The following is a 6,000-nucleotide window of genomic DNA, read 5'->3' as shown; positions in this document are numbered from 1 at the left end:
CATTAATATCTCTATGATTGGGATCTATAAATGCTTTAATGTGGTCTATGTATGCAATGCATTTTCATAAAAATATCACAATAAAACAACATGCACTATAAATGAAATCTTTGAGATCTAGTTGATTGAAAGGAAGGAATGTGGAAATTCTAATAATGCAATATGCCAAAGTGCTATGAATGAAAAGAATCAATGTGAAGTCAAATAAGCCATTATCCAACACATCATTATGATAAATGTAAGTGAAAAGAAAAGTAATCATATGTGAAATAGCAAATAAATCAGATCTATTAAGAGCCATTATTAATTTTTAAAATTAGATTTGAAAATTAAAGTGATGAATTATGCCAACCACAAATCTAATTAACCAAAATAAATTAGGGAATTTATAAATTAAACCTCTAAATTTATGTAATTTGATTAAAATGAGATGTATGAATTTAGATTTAAAATTTAAAATGTTTCCAAAGAAGATCTGAGACAATTAATCCAAATTAGACAACCCACAAGCTTAATTTTATAATTTTAAAATTAGGTTTTTTTATAAGATTAACCTCAAAATTTTTGAAATTCAGTTATTAATTAAACTTGTAAATGTAAACTTGAAGTTTAAATTGCATAAATGCTCAAATCTGAGAACATAAATCAGAATTAAAGGTGTAAGGAGTCAGTTTCACCAAAATGTAATGGTGAAAAAATTATTAGGGTTTCCACCATTAGATGTATGAAAACTGCTAATATTTAGACTTAGGGACCATCAAATTAGGGAAAGATAGGAATTTGATAGATCTAAACTTAAGAGGTCTAAATAATGCTCAGATTCCAAGTTTCTTGTATGAGCCTCTTCTTTCCCTTGAGTAGAATTGATTTGTTGAGGATGCTGAAATTAGGGTAAATATGTTGGAATTGATGTAAAAATGCATGAATAGTGAACTATAGTCATCAGATTGAGCCACAAACCTGAATTTGAGGAATGTAAATGTATTCGGATGTGTTTCCAAAAGGAGATCTTGATTTTTCAAGACCGAGATGGTGGTCGCTTTGGTCCTCCAGACTTTTTGCACTCCAATGGGGGATCAAATCATCACTGTAAATAAAGCCAATTTTGAAGATTGCAACTCTGTATATGTTTGTGTGCACATTAGAGAGGGGAAATAGGTTGTGAATAGGGGTTTGCCTAAGTCAAACCCTAGTTTAGGAATTAACCTTGAATGAAATATTGTAAATACTGAAATAAACAATGGAAAGATATACTTCAGATCTATAATGACTGATAACAATGCTTGGCTTCTTGAATGTAATCACATATGTTATATGAAATGGCATGAACATGATAAAAACCTAATCATAAACACATGCTTTCATATGAATTATGTAATTTTCTCCATAATGGTTGAATGAAGGAAATGCACCCTTGAAGATCTCTGGAAATGATTGATGATGAATATTTCAATGCTTGGAGTCTCTTAAGTATGAAATGAATTGATCAAATGCCTTTATATATGAGATCCTAGGTCAATTTATCGATTAGTTTGACCTCCAATGATCACATAGAGCCACTGATTTCATTTTCGGCCAGGGTGATAGGTCACATCCTCCCCTTAAAAATTGGGTCCCAATGAAAATATTAGGGTTTCCACCACAAGAAGGATGAAAACCGCCAGTTTTTACTTATGGACCATTACATAAAGGAAATATATGAATTAGGTAGATCTAAATTTTGATCTAATTCCAAGGACCTTGAATGATTCTCTTCTTTCCCTTGAGTTGAATTGAATTATTGAAGAAGCTGAAATTAGGGATTATAGGCTAAAATTCAAATAATTATGCGTGAACGGTGAGCTATAGTTGTCAGATTGAGCCACAAACTTGGATTTGAGGATTATTAGATTCAGACCTATTCCTAAAAGGGGCTCTTGATTTGATGGGACTATAGTGACGGTCGTCCTAGTCCTCCATACTTTTTGTACTCTAATGGAGGATCAATTCATCATTGTAAATAAGGCCAATTTTGAAGATCACAACTCCGTACCTATTCATGTGCACACTAGAGGAGGGAAATAGGTTGGTAATAGGGGTTTTCCTAAGTCAAACCCCAATTTAGGAATTAACCTTGAATTAAATATTGAAAATACTGAAATAAACTATGGGAATTTATACCTTAGATCTGTAATGACTGATAATGGTGCTTTGCTTCTTGAATACAATCACATATGTTGTATGAAATGGCATGAACGTGACAAAACCCTAATCACACACATATTCTTGCATATGAATGATGTAACTTTCTCCATAATTGTTGAATAAAGTAATTGCAACCTTGAAGATATTTGGAAATGCTTGACGATGAACATTTAAATGCTTGAATGCTTGAATAAAATTTCTAGTTATGAAATTAGGTTGATCAAATTTCTTTATACATGAGATCCTAGGTCAATTTACTGATTAGGCTGACCTCCAATGATTACATAGAACCACCAATTTCATTTCCTGTTGGAGTGATAGGTCACATCATCCACTTAAAAAAATGTGCCCCATTTCCTCAATTAGGGGCCTCAAGTTATCCCCAAGGTGAAGGACATAGCTCCAAATAATCAATTGGTAGGTGTATACGACATACAAACTAGTTAAGGCATTGAACGGACCTAGATAGGGGATGAGGGGGAGACATGCTAAATTAGGGGCACAAAGATGAGGTATAAATTGGCACGTTGACAATTTATGATGCCACACATACATCTCATGTGGATGGCAAAGACAAAGCTATTATTGAGATTTTATCATGGGTCTCAAAGTATGTCATTGATAAGGGTGAAGATCCCTCCTATAATTATGATTAGGTTCTTACCATTATCAATGGACAACTCATTAGATTTTGTTCTATTTATGCTTCTAATTTTACTAAAGAAAAAACATAAATTTAAGATTGGATGGCCAATAATTTACCCAATGCAAATCAGATTCATAGGTATCGAATTTAACATGGTAAAACATCCTCAAAAACACTGCTAGTATAAATAGACAAATTCTACCAAGATGAACTCGATAGTTGCCAATTTTGTCAACACTTTTTGGGTGTGGTTGATCCTATTTATGATAAATTTTCTATCCATTATGAGAACTAATTTACTTAGTCCAATGACAAAATGGGAGGTGACAAAAAACTAAGCTAGTGTTGTCACAAAAGTTTGCACCCTTGTTGAAAAATAATGCTCAACAACCTTGTGAAACATGGAAACAACTTCCAAGTGTGGGACCTTGCACAAGTGAGGTTGAATCTGTAGAGAAGGACGACTTCCTTTCCAATTAGGATGTAATGTTGAACCAAACCTACATTATAAAACCTATTCTAATAATCAAGAGGAGAAAAGGGGAGAAGGAATGTTGAAAGAGAAATGAGGGGTGATGCACCTAGATTGAAATATGTTTTTTTCTCTACCTGTGAATGCACAAGACATCAATACAACACCCAAAAGAATACACAAATCTCAATCTAACAACTATTTCCAAAGAAAAACAAGAAGGTTAGAACCTAGCTAGATGTTGAGAGGGATTGAGAGATGTCCACAGACAAGGAGGAAAAAATCAGATCAGATCGATTGATATGATATTGCATGCTTGAAGATATTTTGTAGAACTAAAGAAAAGAAACAATCCCTGCATTTGGAGTGAATCCCTACACTTGGATGGCGTATGATGTCCTTTTCAGGCCCAAAAGTCTTATGTAGGCAATAAATGTGCATGAGCCATTAAGATAAACATTTGTAGAAGCCATGACAGAGTAATGAAAAATGTCCCTCAACATCCTGAAGTAGTTGGAGTAGATCGGATTTGATTTGAGTTGCTGATGAGGTAAAAACCTTATTTTTGACCCATTAAATTAGCAACCACCCCCGTACATCAGTTTGAGAATCAACATCCACCTTAGGTTTAAAATTGGGCCATCCGATCTTCTCCATGCGCACAAAATGGACGATTGAGATTGTGCCACAAAAACATGTCGGACCCATCAACTAAACAACTCCTACCACAATATTGCAACCATGGATATAACATATTCTCCAACCACTGCAATACTGTAGTAATCAATACTTGGCCATGCCAAGTCCGTCGCAATACCGTGAGGAAGAAATATTGTTGCCCCCAAACTGTTGAGGTAGAGTTGTAACATCTTTCCCTAGCGCCAATGGCTATCACAATATTGCAAGGGTCGAGTGATGGTTATCCATGACTACTAAGACCCTATAATAACATCATTAATCTTCCCACCATCCATCTACTGTGACACTGTTAGACAATTCAAATAACCGGAAGACAACTGAGAGGTGGGGGTGAATCAGTTGTCACCAGATTACCAGAACCTTAAGAAATTAAAACTTTAATACCTGAACCCAAAAGATCAATACCAAAATACATAAACTAATTACCAAAATAGCAGATATACCAATTAAGCACAAGCAACAATTAGAGAATAGATACCATCCACAAGACACCAAGATTTGTACGTGGTAAACCCGATAAAGGAAAAAACCATGGAGGGAAGCCTACCCACAGTCAGATAATACTTCTATAGTAAGTATGTGATTACAAACTGAGGGGCTTGCACTTGTAGGAAGGCCAACAACCTAGAGCACACTGATCATTACAAAAGGAGTCTCACTGACTACATAAAAAATCCAGACTACAATGCGGAAGGAAGAATGAACTACAATGATAACATCTCCTATGCCTAAGTACAATTCTAGTTAAGCTCAATATCGGAGGACTTAATCCTCTTACATAAACCCAACTTGATCACCAATGATTGACCAAATCCTCTGCATGAATGATTATTACATTATTCACTCCTATATCATCCTTATATCATTTACATATGATATATAATGAGATCTTAAATCAAATATATAGAAACCCTCAACTACAAACAATAAGGTCGGCCACCAGACAATAAAGCAATTACATAATTACAAAACGTATTGACCTGAGACCAAACAAATAATATTCAACCCATAAGACATCCCATAAACACATTGAGAAGATCAAACAACACATTACATTAAGTTGGTCCATAACCTAGATAGAACCTGACCCAATTTAGGTCCACACATGCTAAAGCAATGATACCAATCAGCCAAGTCTCAAGAATGATCAACATCAGTCATCCTGAATCTATACTAGAAGCCGCACCAACACCACTTATACATAATATCAAAAGATCTTCAACAAAGCTTCGCTGATGAAACCCTCACCAGATCAAAAAACCAAGCTTACCAACATACATGATAGCATCTAATCACCAAATCAAAACCAAGTGATTGAACATGAATCTAAGTAGCATGAATAGAAGATCTAAGCCAATTCCATAAGCCAAAACATATTGAAGCTTACTGAATCATCATGATCTAACCAACTAGAAACCAATCAACCTACTGGGACCAGAAGGATACCGATAAAGAAGCCAAAACAAATAGTGTTGACATCAATGAAAAAATATCAATCTCCAAATGGCCAACAATCTCCCCCTTTGGCATTGATGACAACACTAGATGTGAAAAAAATCCAAGTGCCAAGAAATGCCAAACAAGTCTCCCACACAAAATATAGCAATGAAGTTCTGATCTATACTCTCCCTGTAGATGATATCACAATTAAGTTCTACAAGTTTCTCCCCCTAAAGTATATATCTCCTTACATTTTTCACTTGAATATCTCTCCCCCTTTGACATCAATGCCAAAGATCTGACATAAATATCAAAGCAAAAGGAAAAACCACTGAATCACAAAAGTAACTACTCCTCCTGGGTAGTAGCATCACCACATCAATCCATAATGAATAATATCTATGATAATGCATACTGAACTGATTCCAAATAACATCAATCAGTTTTCTATAGGAGGGAAAGAAACCCCTAATCTGTCTTTGAGGTACTCAAATGATTCTTTAGGAAAAGGTTTAGTGAAGATGTTTGCAATCTGCTCTTTAGTGTTCACATAAACCAA

This window comes from Cryptomeria japonica, chromosome 5 (genome assembly GCF_030272615.1).
Source record: "Cryptomeria japonica chromosome 5, Sugi_1.0, whole genome shotgun sequence".
In the NCBI taxonomy this organism is placed as follows: domain Eukaryota; kingdom Viridiplantae; phylum Streptophyta; class Pinopsida; order Cupressales; family Cupressaceae; genus Cryptomeria; species Cryptomeria japonica.
The sequence above is the reverse complement of the archived record's forward strand: the minus strand, read 5'-3'. Positions refer to the sequence as shown.